At 54.4% G+C, this 15,917-nt stretch overlaps 1 long non-coding RNA gene across 1 annotated transcript in view; it reads left to right on the forward strand.

The window, feature by feature from the left end:
* The first annotated feature begins 5,113 nt into the window (after positions 1-5,113).
* The window catches only part of LOC135425922 (uncharacterized), a 337,473-nt gene continuing 326,669 nt past the window's right edge, over positions 5,114-15,917 (forward strand). The window contains exon 1 of the long non-coding RNA XR_010435796.1: positions 5,114-11,306. This is a non-coding gene — a long non-coding RNA (uncharacterized LOC135425922). The remainder of the gene's footprint in view (positions 11,307-15,917) is intronic.

The raw sequence follows: 15,917 nt of genomic DNA on the forward strand, positions 1-15,917 counted from the left end.
ATGACAAAGTGACCCACCTGGCTGATCAAGGGAAGCCAGTTGGTGTAATCTTTTTGGATTTCAGTATAAGGATGATATGAAGCCATTCAAGAGCATCCAAAGGAGGGCAGCAAAGATGGGGAAGGGCCTTGATTTGAAGCCGTGTGAGGACACTGAGGGCACTTGGTGTGTTCAGCTGGAGAAGAGGGGACTGAGGGGAGACCTCACTGCAGTTCCAGCTTCCTGGGGAGGGGCAGAGGAGGGGAAGGCCCTGAGCTCTGCTCTGGGGGGACCAGGGACAGGACCCCAGGGAATGGGCTGGAGTTGTGTCAGGGCAGGTTTAGGTTGGATCTCAGGAAAAGGTTCTTCCCCCAGAGGGTGGTTGGCACTGAACAGGCTCCCCAGGGCAGTGGGCACAGCCCCAAGGCTGCCAGAGCTCAAGATCTGTCATCTGTTTGGGTGATCCTCTGGGGCACAGAGTGTGACTCTTGGGGATGGTCCTGTGCAGGGCTGATCCTTGTGGGTCCCTTCCACCTCAGCATATTCTGTGATTCTGTAAATCTCTCTTGGCACAACTTGAGTCCATCCTCTCATCTTGTCACTTGTTACCTGGGAGCAGAGCCTGACTCCCACCTGGCTCTGCCCTCCTGTCAGAGAGTAGCAGAGAGTGAGAAGGTCCCCCCTGAGCCTCCTTTTCTCCAGGATGAGCCCCCCCAGCTCCCTCAGCCACCCTTGGTGCTCCAGACCCTTCCCCAGTCCATTCCCTTCTGTGAACCTGCTCCAGCCCCTCAATGTCTGTCTTGTTATGAGGGGCCCAGAACTGACCCCAGGATTTGAGGTGCTTCACCAGTGCCCAGAAAAGAGGGACAATCACTGCCCTGGTCCTGTGGCCCTACTATGGCTGGTACAGACCAGGTGTCAATGGCCTCCTTGCCTGCCTGGACTCATGTTCAGCCACTGTCAAAGAGCATCCCCAGGTCCTTTTCCACCCAGCAGCTTTCCAGACACTCTTCCCCATCCCTGGAGCGCTTCCTGGGATTGGTACGACCCAAATTCAGGACCCAGCATTTGGCCTTGTTGAACTCTGTGCAACTGGCCTTGGCCCATGGATCCAGCCTGTCCTGATCCCTCTGCAGACCCTTCCTGCCCTCCAGCAGATCCACCCTCTCACCCAACTTGGTGGTGGCTGTGGTGGGGCCACCTTAGTTGTGTGGTGTGGATTTTTGGGCTCCCACCACACAAACACAACCCCCTTGGCCCGGATGGGTGTTGTCCCAAGGCCAGAGCAGGGATCTCATCCGCAGGATGCTTTGCGAGATGCTGGTCCACCCGCTGCCTCGGCGGCACCGCAGAGCATCAGCGGGCTGAGCGAGGACCCCGCCGTGCCCCAGGCAGAGGCGAGTGCCGGCTGGGCTCGGGACAGCCCGTCAGCCTGTCCGCAGCCCACTAGATGGCAAACACGTAAAGGCTTTGCTTGCTCCTGGCCAGCCCGGTCCCTGGTTCCAGTGCCAAGGAGGGGGCTGGAGGGGTTGGATTTCTTTTCGCTGAGGCCGTCTGCACCAGCAGCCACCGGCTGTGGGTCCGGTGCAATCATTTACATTTCCAGCTCCTTTGTATAACATCAATACCGGGGCGTGCACAAACTGCTGAGCTGTTTACAACTGCGCCGGGGCTGCGGCAGCGGCCGAGCGTGGCCGAGCGAGCCGTGTCCAGCTGCGCTCCCGCTGCTGCCTCTGTTGGTTTTGGCTTCCTCCGGACGAGCCCAGCCCTGGTTTAGAGAGGATCAGGAGGAAGAGGAGAGAGGCTTGGGGGGGGTTTAGTCGGGGGGCTTGTTCCACCGACTGTGCTGAGCAGCCTGGTTTTCCCTGAGTCTCCCTGGCTGCTGAGCAAGCGCATCCTCAGCGCCTGTTTGCCCTGATGCTGTGTCCCCATGGGGTGCTTTATGGGCACAGCCCCCCTCGGGTACCCCAATCTAAGACCTTATTTCAATCCACAGCTTCCTGACGAGGGGCAGTGGAGGGGCAGGTGCTGATCTCTGCTCTCTGGTCACCGGTGACAGGACCCGAGGAAGTGTGCCAGGGGAGGTTTAGGCTGGATATTGGGGAAAGGTCCTTCCCCCAGAGGGTGGTTGGACACTGACCAGGCTCCCCATGGCAGTGGCCACAGACCCAAGGCTGCCAGAGCTCCAGGAGCATTTGGACAATGCTCTCAGGGACATGGAGAGATTCTTGGGGTTCTGTGCAGGGCCAGGGGTTGAACTTGATGATCCTTGTGGGTCCCTAACAGCTCAGGATATTTCATGGTCCAGGGCTGGTAGAAGCCTGTAGAAAGCTGCCCAGACACCCCATCTCTCTCTGTAGACATCCCTTCTGTGCTGTCTCCTGGTGGCTCAGCCCTGGTGAATCTGGGGTGCTTTGGCCTCTGGTGAAAGAAAGTGGGGTAAGTTGGACAGGACAAACCTATTCCAGGGAGGACACTGCCAGCAGACCAGTGCCTCTCCCCAGCTTTGGCTCCTGGGCCTTTTCCCTTTCTTACACAAAGGGAAGATGCCAACTTGGGTTTGCAGGCTGGGACTTTTCCTTTGAGGTTCAGTGAAAGAGTTGGGAGCATCTTCTGTCTGCTGAGAGTGAGGAACCTGGAATCTGCCAGGCTGATATATTTCATGGGACATGGAAGAGCTGCTACCAACCACAGATGTTGCCCAGGAAACATGGGGATGTGGCTGCTGCTGCAGCAGAGCAGGAGACCTTTTGTGATGCCTGAGTAATTCAAGAACTTGATGGATGCAGGTACTGAGGTGCCTCCGAAAATCCCTTCAGACTTTAATCTGTATGATGAGGGGCTGAAAACCCCTTTGAAAACCTGGCTGTGGTGTCTGGCTGGAGCTCAGCCACCGTGGCTAGAGCAGCATAGCTTTGAAGATGGGACTGTGTTGCTTGAGGGGCTTTTGGAAATGTGAGCTTTGACCTCATGCCCTGATCAAGCCCGTCCTGTTTCTCAGACCTGTCTGGAGACAGAATGGGGGATGATTTGCCTGGGGCTACCTGGTCTGACTGATGTGGGTGTTCAGATGCACTCCTAACCCTGGGAGGAATGGGGAAGGGTCTGGGCTGTGTGATGTGTCCACAGTCCTGGTGGGACGTGTGGAATGCACACAGTGCTTGTGCTGCCCTTCAGTGATGAACCTGGCAGTGGATGCAGAAAAACCTTTACATGGTGCCACAAGCATCTGCTTTTCCATAGAATCCCAGACTGGTTTGGCTTGGAAGGGACCTTAAAGCTCATGTCATTCCACCCCCTCTTCCACTGTCCCAGGTTGCTCCAAACCTCATCCAACCTGGCCTTGGACACTTCCAGGGATGGGGCAGCCACAGCTTCTCTGTGCAACCTGTGCCAGGGCCTCACCACCCTCACAGGGAACAATTTCTTCCTGATGTCTAATCTAAACCTACTCTCAGTTTAAAGCCGTTTTGCCCTAGTCCTTCCTGGGGTCCCTGCCCACTGCATGGTCTAGGCTCTGCCTCTGCAGTTTGATTCCTGCCTCGAGCTCTCTCATTCCCTCTGCTCCCCCTCTGTTTCCATCCTGGCTTGGCTCCAGCCTGGCTCCAGCACGGGTTAATCTGTCAAATTGTTTCTAACAAACCCTCCCAGACAATGGGTGATCGTGCATCTCTGCCTCCTCTCCCCTCCTTCGACCGCAGCAATTTGGTTTTGAAAACAATAGTCCCGGTCTAACAGAGCTGATTCCATTCTCGGCAAGATTGCAGCTTTGGTTGTAAAGATAACTGAGTTTGTGGGGGGGGTTCCAGCTCTGCAGAAGGTGCAATTTACTGCTGTGACGTTTAAGACAGCACAGCACACCACAAACTGAGGGTGCTGCTCGCTGAGCCTGCTGCTCGTGTTCCGTGGGGAGCCAGCCTGCCCAAGGGAGCAGGGGTCTGGTGACAGACACCCCGGGTGTCACTGAGGGTTAACTGTCACTGTGGCCTCACTTCCCGAAGCACAGAGCCTCGGGACACTGCCTCCGAGGCGGAGTTTTGGGATGGGGAGGGGATGGAGCAATGACTGTCTCTGCTGTGGGGAGCTCCGGGGTGACAGCAGGTGCTGAAAACACTTGGAGCCACCTGTGGTGCCATTACTGGGACTGGGGGTGATGTCCAGTGCCCTTCCCAGCTTTCTGTCTGTGGAAGGACTTGACTGTGTGTTTGGAGGTGCACTGCCAGTGCAGTGATGCCAAGGTGGTGGTTGTGTGGTGGAGGTAAGTCTGGCTCTCATCTTTGCCTTGCCTGGCAGAATCACAGCCCAACCCCAGAGCCCAGGACTTGCTCAGGGCGTGCTCTGTGCAGGTGTCATGAGTGAAGCCAGGTTTCCAGTCGATTCCTTGCCTGTCCCCTGCCTTCAAGGAGGGACATGCAGTCACATGGAGCCCATGAGCTACAGTCGTGTTATTCCTTGTCGGTGTGCTGGTCTTGGCTGGGGTAGAGTTAACTGTCTTCACAGTGGCTGGTGTGGGGCTGTGTTTTGGATTTGTGCTGAACACAGGGTTGATAATAGAGTGATGTTTTTGTTATTGCTGAGCAGGTCTTACACAGAGCCAAGGCCTTTTCTGCTTTGATGTGGCCACGCTGGCAGGGGGTCGGGGCTGCATGGGAGACTGAGAGAAGACACAGCCAGGACAGGTGACCCAAACTGTCCCAGGGGATGTTCCAGACCATATGACATCATGCTCGGTATATAAAGCTGGGGGGCAGAAGGAGGAAGGGGGGATGTTTGGAGTGATGGCATTTTTCTTCTCATGTAACTGTTACACGGGATGGGACCCTGCTCTCCTGGCAGTGGCTGAACACCTGCCTGCCCATGGGAAGGGGTGCATTAATTCTTTGTTTTTCATTACTTACATGCATGGGGTTTGCTTTCCCCATTAATCTGTCTTTATCTCAACCCACGAGTTTTCTTGCTTTTACCTTTCTGAGTCTCTCCCCGATCCTGCTGGTGGGGAGTGAGCGAGCGGCTGCGAGGGGCTTGGGGGCTGCCTGGGTTTAAACCATGATACTGTGCCAGATGCCTTTTACTGCTGTCCTGGGTGGAGTTAGGAACTGTCAGGCTGCACCCTACAGGTCCTGCCACAGCTCCATGTGCTCTGTGTTCATCAGCAGCCCCGTTCTGTCTCAGCGCTGACCCCCAAGGCACCCCAAAAAAGCTGGGGGGAGCTAGGCTCCTTTCTGGGCACCTGAGCAATCCTGAAGCTTTCAACGAGTGATGTAAGTATCTAAAGAGCAACACTGGCTCCTGGAGTCTTGGAGAATGAGGACGAGTAAGAGGGGAACATGAAAACAAGTGACACTGGAGGAGCTTCTGCTGGCTCCGATGACCCATGGGCATGTCTTGGGACCAGGGTGCTGATTTGGGAAGGTCTGTGTCACTGTGTTTTCATTCCTGGGAGCAGCTCAGGGAACCAGGGCTTGGTATGCAGCTGAGTCTGTCAGTCTTTTGACACTGTCCCATCCAAAAAGCTCCTGAACCCGCTTGCTGAGCTCACAAGCTCTGGCTCCTTGCCTGCTTCCCCCCTGAGGGCTGGTTGGAAGGCACAGGCATGGGCAGAATGAGCACTTACATCTGTCCTGATGTCTCTGCAGTGACAAAAAGGATCATTTTGGTCACTACAGATGCAGTCAGAGCTTGAAGGACCAGAGACCCCACCACAGCCCATGCTGGGTCAGATCCAGCTGGCCTGAGTTTGGAGGCAGCCTGTTCAGTCCTGGCTTTCTGAAGGTTGTTCCTCTATGGCCCTGGCTAGTTCCTTGTCCCTGAAGACCTTACATGGGTAGGGTGGGAGTCTGACAGGTAGATGTCCTAGGAGTTCAACTTCCTGCACAACATTCCCAAAGTGAGCTGCCACTGGTGTGGCACCTGTATAGACCATCTCAGGGCATGTTTTCTACTTATGGCTTCCTTCATACTCCTGCCCACCCTGCTGAGGATGAGACCCTGGGGATGTGGCAGCAGCTGAGGCCCAAACCCCTGCCAGGGACTGTCACCAAGCCCAGGAACATCCCTGGGCTCCCAAAGGGATGGGGAGATCCACCAGCCTGCATCCCAGCAGCACCCAGCCGAGCAGGGCTGGGGCAAGAGCTTCCAGCAGCGCTTTCCCCCCTCTTCCCCAAGTTGTTATTTCAGCTGCTGGAGCCTCGGCGGGGCCGACAAACACCCCGCAGGTGCTGTTTGCAAGTACCTTCCCCTCGGAACGCCCCGCGCCCCCCGGGACAGGCACCGCATACACGGACCCTTGTGCTCGCCTCCCTCCCGACCCGGCGGGTAACAGAGCCGGCTTTTCTGCCAGCATAGAGCCGGCGGCAGCGCTCGGCCCGGGCCACCGCGCTCCAGCCCTCCAGGGCTGCCTCTTAACCTGGAGAAGCAGCGGGTTATTCGTGTTGCTCTTGGCAGGGACACCCCCGGCCCTCCGAAAGGCGCGGAGCTGCGGGGCACGGGCCAGCCCGCGCTGTTTGTGTTGGACCCGCCGCGCCGGGAATTAGTTCAACTCAGCTGCTAATTGCTTCTGAAGTGCGGGGCCGTGTCGAGCGGACGCGGACACGTGTGGGGACAGCGGCCGTGTTTCGCTCGGCGCTCTCAAGAACCCGGCGTCTCGCCCCTCCCGGATGCATCAGCCCCGCTGGACCCGCAGCGAGTGGAGGTGTTTTGGCCGTGACTCCCGTTTCCCAGGAGCCCCGGTATGGAGATGCGATGCTCTGCTTTTGCTGGAGAGAGAGCAACCCCCTTCCCTGCCCCATGTCATCTCTCCCGGGCTGGGGAAGGGGGAACTGGTGGGGAGGAGGCTTTCCCAGCCCCAAATCCCCGTTCTGAGCTCTGCTGGTTCTCCCTGCCCTGTGTCACCCAGTTTGCTCTCAGGCTTCTTTGTGAGTTTGACTGGTGGGACTGGTGACTGGGAAAGGCAGGCAGTAGGAATGGAGGGTTTTGCCCTGCAGAAGGGCTTCTGTCTCCCTTGAGCATGGGCTGACCCCCTCCATCCCTGTCCTTCTGCTGTACTTCGTCCTGCCATAGCTTCAGGGCTGGGGTGGTGGTGTGGAGGGGTCCAGTTCCCTCACCTCCATATGAGCCTCACTGAGGGCAGGCAGGAGCAGAGAGGCCTTGAAAGCACCACCCTGCACATTGTATGGAGCGTTTCTGGCACCTCCAGACACGCTGGCACCCAAGCACTGGCATGCTGAGCATTTCCCTTTGCAGGCTGGACACAGCATCATTCCCCTTTGAGCTGGCCAACTTCACCTGTAGTACCAGCTGTCCATCCTGGTGGGAGGGGGTGTCCTTTCCCAGAGCCAGGTGGGATCTAGGACAGGAGGGGTTGCTGCCAGGTGATATCCTGGCTTTGAGAAGAGGCTGCCAACCCTACCACCATCTTTCCTGCAGCCATGACTGTGCCATGTTGACCCATGGCATGTTGACCCCAGGGTGATGTGCAGGGAGAGGGCTCTGTGCCAGGTCAAGGGCTGAAAGCCCCAGGCAGCCTCAGGTCTCAGGGGTGGACATGGTCCCCTGGTCCTCATCCCTTGAGGTTTAGCATTGGCTATTGCTTTGAGCCTCTGTGGGCTAAGCCAGGCTGCCTGTCCTGTGCCTGCATCCCTGCTGGATGCTCAGCCCCTCCCTGGATTGCTGCCCCACTGGTCTGCATCCTGCCGTCCTGCCTGTGCCCTCCCCCAGCCCCCTCCTCCCTCCCCCTGCTTTCCTTTAGTAATTGTCCTTTAAAAGCCCAAAGCCCATTGTCCAAACGGGGATTAAGCACCATCTGTACAAACTTTGAGGCCATTTTCGGTGACTTGGAGGAAACGGGATGACTCAGAGGGACGTTGCGACACAGATCGGCTGTGACCCCGGCCGGGCGGGTGGATCGCTGCGGAGCAGCTCTGTTAACCCAGGCACCTCCCGGCAGCCTTTTGAGGCTCGAGGCAAAACAGCCAGCAGCAGTTTTCAGAGGGCTGTGGGATCCCCCCCTCATCTGTGAGATGTTTCCAAACAACCATCCTTCGTGGCAGAGCCTGTAAGTCCCTCTGGTCCTGCTGGTGGCTCCTGAGATCCGGTTTGGAGCAGTGCTGGTGGGAAGGAGATGCACTGTGTGGACTTCACAGCAGAATGCTCAGGCCAGAAGGCCCACCCTTAGCGTGGGACCTCCCAAGCCCCTCATGCTGTGACCCTTTTCCCTCGAAATGGTTGGTTGGTGAAGGTGGCCTTGGAAGAAGGTGACAGGAAGCCCAGCGTGCACTGACAGATGTTGGGAGACGCCTTCTCATGGGAGTAGGAAAGTTGTGCTCAAGTAGCTTCTCTCCATCCCACCTCACGTCCCCCTGTGCATGACATGTTCCCCTAGCCCCTTGGGACTGGGGTGGCACCCAAACTGAGGACACAGTGCATGGGAGGCAGAGCACCAGGCTGCTGGCTGTGCTGGCCCAGCAGCAAGGAGCACTTGGCCAAAGCAGGGATATCCAGCAGGATGTTTTGCAGGCAAAAAACAAAACCCTGCCTTAGTGAACTTCAATAAAAACCCCCTTTGATCCAGTGTCCTGAAGGAAGTTAGGGAAAAGAAAACAGATTAAGGTTGGGAAGACTGAGTGGATTAGATGTTTTGAAGGATTTGAGGTGATTTAGCTTATCCCATAATTACAGGAGGTGGATCTGGGTCCTGAGGAGGGCAGGCACAACTAAACCCAAGTTGCTGAACAAGGATCCCTGGGTGATGGATGTGAGAATGAGGAGTAAAGTGCTTCTGATTTTTGTGAGGGAAAAGGGGATTTCTAGCTTGCAACTTTCCCCCTTTGCCCCCTGTTTTCCTTGTTCCCCAGCTCCACCATGGCTTGACTCTGCTGATGTGCAAGAAGTGATGCTGGAGCAGCTCTGAGCTCAGATCAACAGCAAGGATGAGGCAGGGCTGGACTTTGAGTGATTGCAGTGTTATGGGAGGAGCATCAGGAAAATGGTCCTCATTTGGAAGTGTTTTGCTCAGCTCCTGCTTGTGGTGCTGTCCATGCCCACTGCAGTGGGATGGGAAACTGGTGTGAGATGTGCTGGGGGTGTGCATGTATCCAAATCTGGCATCCTGTGTGCAGCTCAGGGTCTTCACAATCCTGAGAGGTGATGATTGGGGCAGGAAATAAGTAGCTCTCAACAAGGAGCTGTGATTAAGGCAGCTTTACACCACAAGTGCTGCCTAGACAGATACAATAACACCAGAAGTTGGTGAAATTATTAGACAGAGCTTAAGTAAAATGGTCTGAAGACAGTGCTAAGGCAGGTGAGTTTTTGCTTGACTTAACGTACAGAACAGAGAAGAAAAGGAGAGGAAAGAATTTCCCCCATGAAAATCTCAGCTGGTTCAGTTTCCAGTGACGGTCAAAGAGTTAAAGTTGATATGTTGGGAGTTATGAGTGTTTATCTAAAAGAAAAGTGGCAGGTGAAAGGGATAAAATAACACAGTTTGTAAAGCAATGCAATATGTTTGAATTATCCGAGGATCAGAGTAGGAATTTGGAAGGTAATATTGGATAGAAGGAAATGGGAGATGGAGACAGAAATAGGATGGGGAAAAAACAGCTTGAGTTGGCTTTCCCATTGGTTGCTACAAAGGAAAAAAATGGATTGTTATCATTAGGACCACTGTGAATATGTTTATTAGAGGGGATTTTTATTGTACTTTCAGAATTAAGCTCAGGGCCTCTGCTGTATCAGGGCACAGAACAGCCCCTCCTGAGCTGGGTTTGGCTGGAAAAACGTGCAGTACCATGCCCAGAACATCCCTGGACATGGCCTTTGTGCTCAGCTGACCTGTGGAACACCCAGTGCCACCCCTGACTGGTCGCCAGATCCTTTGTTTCCTCCTCGGTGTGATGTGAGTGCTCAGCCCTGGGGCAGAATTGGGTTCCCCCCTTGGTGCTTCTGCTCTTGCCTTCATATCACTGGGAGGCTTTCTCCAGGGAGAAGCACAGGGGTGATGGCACTGGGTGTTCCACGGGTCATCTGAGCACAAGGATCATGTCCAGGGGTGTTCTGCATGTTTTTCCAGCCAAACCCAGCTCAGGAGGCCCTGAGCTTAATTCTGAAAGTACAATAAAAATACCCTCTAATAAACAAATGTCTTGGCACCGTGGGAAGATGCATGGGATGCAGCTGGGAAACTGCTCTGCTAGGGGAGCTTGGGCACCTCCAAAGGGCTGTTCTTAAACTGTGGCAGAGCTGTGCAGGAAGATTTCAAATGGATTTATCCCAGTGCCCTCACTCTTAATTGGCTTCTATGACATTGGCTTCACCTGCTCTCCAGGCACTATCCCCAGCAGTCCAGAATTCAACTTCTCCTGGGCTGTTTGCCTGGTTCTGGGATGTTTCCAGCTCCTGCTGGCTGAGAAACTCAGAGAGGGCTTGGGGAAGTGGCAGCACCTCCACCGCTGCCTCTGCCTGGAGCCTTCTACCTGGACAGGCTCCCCAGTCCCAAAATCTCCATTCCCCTCCTCAGCCACATCTTTGTCCTGACCTCTGCTCCCCTAAGTGGTATGTTGTTGCCTCCAGCACCTTCACCTCCTGAAGCCCTTGGCTGGCAGCTCTCACAGCCACAGTGTTGAGAGATTCTCTCCCATCCCAGTGTTCCTGTGCCTTTGGCACTCCCCGAGGAGACCAGGGCTGTGTTCCAGCCTCCGTGTGGTTTGCAGGTACCATGATACACACCAGCCTTCTCTAACCAAGAGAAGGTAAAAGAAAAAGCCTAAGGGCAGGGTATAATTGATGCCTTGACTTTCCTGAATCTGCAGGCACCCCACAGCAAGGGCTCCCAGGTGACCATCATCCCAGTGGCATTCCTTATCAGCCTGACATTTCCCAGCTGTGTCACATGGAAAAGGGAAGCGACAAAGTGACTTTATTGAGGGAAAAATGTCACAAAAGATCGATTTATTTTGCATCTAATTCAGCTCTAAGGGCCTCCCAGATGTTCAGGGTTTCTTGGTGGAAATGAAATGGTTGCAGATTTTCCAGCTGGCCAGGGAGCAGAGAACTTACCCCAGGCCAGGCCCCAGATGAGCTATCTGCAGGGCTTCCACTGCTGCTTCTTCACTTGGAGATAACCATGGGGAAAGGCAGAACAGCCAAAGGTCATTTTTCTTAATGGCATCTTGGGGTTTTGGTCTGTCCCACTCTTCCCTTATGGTCCCAGACCCCTTGAGTGTGTCATCGTCCTGCTGTGATTGCCCACTGAAGCTGTGGCTGCCTCATCCCTGGAAGTGTCCAAGGCCAGGCTGGATGGGGCTTGGAGCGACCTGGGATAGTAGAAGGTGTCCCTGCCCATGGCAGGGAGTTGGATTGAGATGAGTTTTAAGGTCTCTTCCACCCCAAACCACTCATTGATTCTCTGATTCTGTCATCTATGGTGTCCTTGGAAGTGGCTGCAGGCAGACAATCACCCTGTATTGTTCTCAGGGAGCTTGTCTGTGCAAGGTCTGCTACCCTGGTATTCTGAGAGGCCATGTGAATATTGGTGTTCATTTTTTTTTTCATAATTCCATGTTTTTTCCCTCTTCAAATTAAGCTACATATCAACCACAGTACCTTGACCGTCAGCACTGCTCTGAACATGTTCTGTATTTCTGTGGTCATTCTTGGACATCTTGTTTTACAGCCAATTTTGAAGGCCTCTATAACCCTGCTACATTTAATTTTCTGCAGAACTTCCTTCCTTGACAGTAGCTCAACAAGCAACTCAATGGTACAAGAGGGTGCCTGGACTGTCTTTTTCAGAAGCAGCCTGTAAACTCCCTTTTAAATTTCTAATTCTTGGGTTCAAGAGCCATTTGCTGACAAATTCTCTATACCATCTTCCTCTCCTTCTTAAAAGTGGAGGCTTTGAGGCTCTGTGAGATGCTGAATCTCCTGGGTGTCTTTGGTGGAAGCTGTATATATGAGGGAAGATGCAGTAGGACTTTTGGTTCCTACATCCTTTCCTGGCCCCGGCATTTTTTCTGACGGTTCCTTGACATGTAGTGGGGTTGTGCATCTCCTGTTTCTGGTGGTGAGACCTTCTCAAGGACTGAGTTTGCCTACCCCCAGCTCAGGGAGGCTGGGACACCTGAAGAGGCAGGCCATTGCATTGTCCAACCCTTGCTGTAACAGCCTCACTGCCATCTGAGTAAAGAATTCCTTCCTAACATCCAACCTAAATCTCTCCTCTTTTAGTTTAAAACTGTTCCCCCTTGTCCCACCACTCTGTGCCTGTGTTAATTACCGAGCAAAGCTGTGATAATGCAACAACTGTCCTAGAGCAGAGCCAGGAGAGGGACAAGTGGGCTCAACAGCCACTGAGGAGCTTGGGGTGGGTTATTTTTTGCACTTATGAGCAACTGATTCTAATTAAGGCTTGCAATTTGTGCTTTCACTCATGGTGAAAGATGGAAAGCTGGAAGGAGAAGAGGCTGATGGATCGTTTACCTGCTTTGGACCAAATGTCTGGTGTTGAGGCTCTGTCAACAGTTTGGGGATCTGCAGTGGCACAGAGCTCACCCAGCCAACCAGCCTTGCTCATGCACTTGGGGAAATACTGACAGTCAGATTTGGGACCGGGGGAGGAATGTGTTGCCAGGTCTGGAGGCCAGCCTAGGAAAGATCATACCTCCTGAGGTCTGAGCACGGGCACAAGGGTGGGGCTTGCACGTGGCCACATCTCCGGGTCCTTGAGGAGGAGCTTGGTGGCTGCAGAAACATCCCGAGCATACCTGTGAGGGGTGAGAAGGGCCGTGCCCAGTGCAGGTGCTGCTCAGGCACCAGGTGTTGGTGTGGTCCTGCCTAAATGTGGTGAGGTGGGGCCTGTTCCTCAGCCCGGCTCCTGCCCCTTCCTCCCCTCCGCCCACACTGAGCGTTACAATCCAGCCCAAGGCAGGTTGCACAATTTATTTTCCTGTGCTTAAAGCAGGATTTTGGCAGTCAGGGTTGGGAGGCCTCTTTGAGGAGTGCTGGCTGGGCGCCCTCCCGCCGTCACAGTATCACACTGCTGTCAAAGGCTCTGGTCCACCGGGTGTCTGTCCTTCAGCCTGGCCTTGTGCTGCAGCCTCCAGCTGGGCAGCCAAGGCACTGCTGACATCTTCAACAAGTGCAGGTGAGAGCAGTGATCACCCCAGGGTGGGTGCTCCTGTGCTAGACTGAGGTGAGACCTGTCACTCCCAATTCCTGTGGGGTGGCAGCTCGAACGAGGACTGATCCTCCTCTGCTGCCTGCCCGTGCAGTGAGACACCATTCCATCCTTCAAATACCTGTTTGGTGGTACCAGACTCTTTTTTTTCCTGCTGTCTCTCCATCACCTTGCTTCCCTACAGCCAACTGGTAAACTCATGTGGATAAAGGGAGAGCAGGAGATACAGGAGAATTTCTGTGCTTGTTGCTGAAGGAATATGCAAAGGGATTTGGTGTGATGTTCACTGATGGTGTGAGCAGAGGGAAAGCACACGAGTGCTAACTCATGCTCCATCAACACCATTAATGTCACCCACAGTGATTTAATTGCTTTGCAAGGAACAGCAGGTGAGTCTGAGCATGCCTGGGGAGGGAAAATGAGATAGCTGGGAGTGATGGAAGTGTCCGTGGCCCAGTAAAGGGCACGAGGATGGTGTGGTCAAAACACCTGGAGAGAATTACCAGCTCTGCCCTTGCACTTGGCTGTGCCATGCTCAGACTTGATCAGGGTTGGAGAGTTGGCAAATGTGAAGCCCAGAGCATGGAGTAGCTGAGGCTGAAGGTGCCTAACACTTGGAATGGCTTTTCCAGTAGAAAAGGTGAAGGGAAAGGGAGGAGCAGAACGTGGTGGTGAAGCTGGGAGTTTGGGGAATAGGAAAAAAATCGTGGAGTTACCCATTGGCTGGAGCAGGGTGGGGAGGACTTGGAAGTGATGTCCTGCTTTTGCCACGATGATCTCGAGTTGGCTGTGGGGCACCCAGGGAGGTTTACGAGTGGGAGAGGCTGGGTGGAGATGTGGGTCTGCGAGTTCTCAGAGGAGGGATGTGCTTACCAGGGAGAGGGTGTTGGGGCACCGAGGACGAGGACCTGGTGCTGGCCCTGTGGGGCTGGGATGGGGCTGGGATGGGGCTGGGCATACTGTGATGTCCCCTGATGTGTGTGGGATGCAGGGGACAGGCTGAGCAGGTGGGGTGCACTGGTGGAGGAGGAGGACATGAACATCTTGCTCTGTCCGTGGTCACAGAGAAGCCAGCATCTCCCTGTGCCTTGTGTCAGCATCTTTTGTTTCACTGGAGACAGTCTCTAACCTGAGGATGAAGCTGGAGTGGGGAAGAGAAAGGCTGAAGGGGTGGGATCCACCAGGGGAAGAGAGGAGCTGTTGGAAGGAAAGGGTTTTGGGAGGCTCAGGCATCAACAGTTGAACTTAACCAAGTACTCCTCAAACCCTGCCACCACGGAGGCCAAAGGGAGAACAGACTTTGGCTTTACCATGAACCTGTGGAAAGGTGAGCTTTGAGAGCACACAAATGGAGAGCTACAAGTACAGAAAGGAGACAATGCAGAGTGTGAGCACAGCTGGACCCAGCAGCAACACGAGCTGAAGTGAGCAGCTCTAGACCGTAGGGAACAGCGTGGAAAGGATGCAGCCAATGCTCCTGGCTTGGGGAAACACAAGGGATAAGTGGCTGAGAGTCTCTTGGAACACGCCTGGCACTGCATCCTCTCCAAATCTAGCAACCCACAGGGCAAGAGGCAGCAGTCCCTGACTTGGCAGTTCTTTCCCCCTCCCAGCCCAAATATACCTTAAAAAAACTGGCAGGATGCTTCCAGCAGCACACAAGGCAGCTCCGAGCCCTTGGCTGTGGGCAGAACAGGGAAGCACTGCTCCAAGCAGATGGATATCAATGCCTTCTCCACAGGAGGAAGTCACAGACTTACTGAAATCTAAGGTAAGTGGACTTTAAACTAGCAGTATGGCAAATGGTTAAGGCAGAAAGACTAATGAGCAAGCTGTGCTTTCACTGGTGGGAAAGCACAGATGCAGCCTGTGATCCAAACACCAGCATCTCCTGAGGTGAGACAGGAGGAGGGACAAAGACAGCCTTCCTGCTCCCTTTGCACTGTCAGGAGACACCACGTGGGCACCTCTCCTCTTGGGGGGAGACCAACAACCATGAGGTGTTTGCAGCATGTGCTGGTTTTACCCAGGCCAGCGGAACTGGTTTCAGGACAGGAAAACCCTGTGGCTTGTTCAGCACAAACTTATTATTTAATAGACAAAGTAAATATGAAAAGGCATTTCCTGACCCCCTCTGGTGCTGAAATTTACAGCTGTGAGAAGAGCCATAGTGCTGTGGAGCCGGGATATCTCTGGGTGACATTTGCAGGGTTCAGCTTTCATCGCAGCTTGAAAAAATCCCGTGTGCAGAGATTATCTCCACACTGATCTGGATTGTCTTGTTCAGCTTTGGCCCTCATCCTAGATGGACAAAGAGCAGAAGACTTGGCCAGTGGCCTGAGGTCTGTGACCTCCTCTGCATGAGCTGGGAAGAGGAGGAACAGTCTCTAAGGTACTTGAGGACTTGCAGCCTTGAGGGGCTAAAGAGATGGAGCCAGGAAACTTAGATCCCCTGGGGATTTAATGCTGCACCCTTGGTCAGCTGAGCCAACTGAGGGAGGCAACCCCTGCTCTGGTGAGGAGCTCTCTGGTTTGCATTGAAGTGGATCAGACCAGTGTGCTCTACCTCAGGGCATCACCAGGGTGTCCCCCCCGCCACCACCCGGCACCCTTTGCTGGAGGTTTATTGGACCTGGGGCTGAGCAGGCAGGAGGGAGGCAGCTGGGGTGTGCTGGGGGGGTGCCTCGATGCAAACCTCCCTCTCCCTGCGCTGCGTCAAGTCAGTTGTCAGCAGCCGTCCAGCCGGACGATGTCTGGAGACCTT

The sequence above is a fragment of the Pseudopipra pipra genome, chromosome 22, assembly GCF_036250125.1.
Source record: "Pseudopipra pipra isolate bDixPip1 chromosome 22, bDixPip1.hap1, whole genome shotgun sequence".
In the NCBI taxonomy this organism is placed as follows: domain Eukaryota; kingdom Metazoa; phylum Chordata; class Aves; order Passeriformes; family Pipridae; genus Pseudopipra; species Pseudopipra pipra.